General features: G+C 67.5%; 2 protein-coding genes across 2 annotated transcripts in view; one reads left to right on the top strand and one right to left on the bottom strand.

Moving 5' to 3' along the window:
• The window catches only part of RUNDC1 (RUN domain containing 1), a 15,792-nt gene that overhangs the window by 7,391 nt on the left and 6,876 nt on the right, over window positions 1–1,525 (top strand). The window lies entirely within an intron of this gene.
• The window catches only part of LOC113489218 (alanyl-tRNA editing protein Aarsd1-like), an 18,222-nt gene that overhangs the window by 13,627 nt on the left and 3,070 nt on the right, over window positions 1–1,525 (bottom strand). The window lies entirely within an intron of this gene.

Genomic DNA, 1,525 nt, shown 5'->3' with positions numbered 1-1,525 from the left:
CTCCCGCAGAGCCCTTTGCCGTCTGCTGGGGCTGCCCGGGGCCCCTCCCCACGCCTGGCATGGCCCACACGGGCTGCGCCCCACGTCCCCACAGCAGGGCCCGGCGGTGTGGCCGGGGGGCTGTGCTGGCCACCCCCCCACTGCGCCTGCCCCACAGCGTGGATCTCCAGGGCTGCCCAGACGTGTGACAGGGACGGGTGGGCTCTGCCTCGGTGCCATCATGGACAATTGCTCTTGACCTGAAAAAGGCTTTGAGGGAGAAGACACCACTTGTCTTTCTCAGCACGTCGACGCACTCCCAGGCGGTTCTTGCTCTTCCCTTTCCAGGGCTGGGGATGGGGACACGTACAGGCGGCCTTAGCTGCCAGGACCAAGCACCAGCTGGACGCTGTGTCTGCTGGGATGCCCTGGACCGCTCCTGAGCCCTTTGCCTCCTCCAGCACCTGTTCCCACCCACTTTGGTGCCCAGGACCCCAACAGCCCCCTTTCTCCTTTTTTTTCAGGATCCTCTTTGGGGAGAGACCATACTGGTGGGTCCATGAGACGGACTATTACAGCAATGCCTCTGCCCCAGAGATCCAGCAGTTCCCACTCACCTGCGAGACTGGCCCAGGTAGGGTCCCCCGGTGCCTGCCCGGGGACCTGCACATGCTGCTCCCCACTCCAGGTCTCGGTCCCCACGGGGAGGGTGTGCTGGCACGGTCGGTGCCGTGGCTGGCAGCACACCAGCAGCACTTGCCCTGGCTAGCTCAAGCAGGGCCATTATCTTCGCACCGCAGCACCGGCCCCCGCCGCGCTCCCGGGGACACCGGCCGTGCCTGCGGCGGGTGGAGGCAGGGCAGCCCCTGCGCCGAGCAGACCTTGACCCCTGGTGCAGACGTGGCGGTTCAGCACAAACCCCCGCCCGTGCTCGGCCTCAGCCTTGGCCCCGCGCCGTGGGGAAGGGGTTTGCCCAGCTCTGGCTGCGCTTTGCCCGCAGCTTTCCACGGGAGCCAGGGGAGGCTGCAGGCATCCCAGCACTCCCAGCGCGCGCCACCGAGGACGGTCAGTGCCCTCTGCCCTGTCCTGCCTGGCAGATGGGCTGCAGAGCCAGAGCCGTGCTCCCACACTGCCCCTGCTCTGCTGGTCCCTGCTCCAGCCTCACCTGTGCCCAGGACGGAGCCGGGTGCCTGCCATGGGGTGCCCAGCGGCAGAGGGGTGCTGGGTGCTGTGTGGACCCAGTGCTGCAGCCTCTGGAGCTGGGGCTTCTGCTTCGGAGCCCTGCGGACAGGAGGGCGCCACCCACTCTGATGGGGGGGTCTGACCTGGGGCTCTCTTCTGGCCCAGGGAGCCCCTCTGGCCACGCCATGGGCGCAGCAGGCGTGTACTACATCATGGTGACGGCCCTCCTCTCCTCTGCCAAGGGGAAGAAGCAGTCAAGGACACTCAAGTACTGGTAAGCTCTGCACCAAAACCACCGTGCTGGGCAGAGGCTGCTCCGGCCCGAGGAACGCACCGCAGAGCCCATCAGGGCCCAAGCTGCGGG

Source organism: Athene cunicularia (assembly GCF_003259725.1).
Source record: "Athene cunicularia isolate RWA chromosome 27 unlocalized genomic scaffold, athCun1 chr27_part1, whole genome shotgun sequence".
Classification (NCBI taxonomy): domain Eukaryota; kingdom Metazoa; phylum Chordata; class Aves; order Strigiformes; family Strigidae; genus Athene; species Athene cunicularia.
Note: the sequence above shows the minus strand (reverse complement) of the source record. Positions and strands in the feature narration are given on the sequence as shown.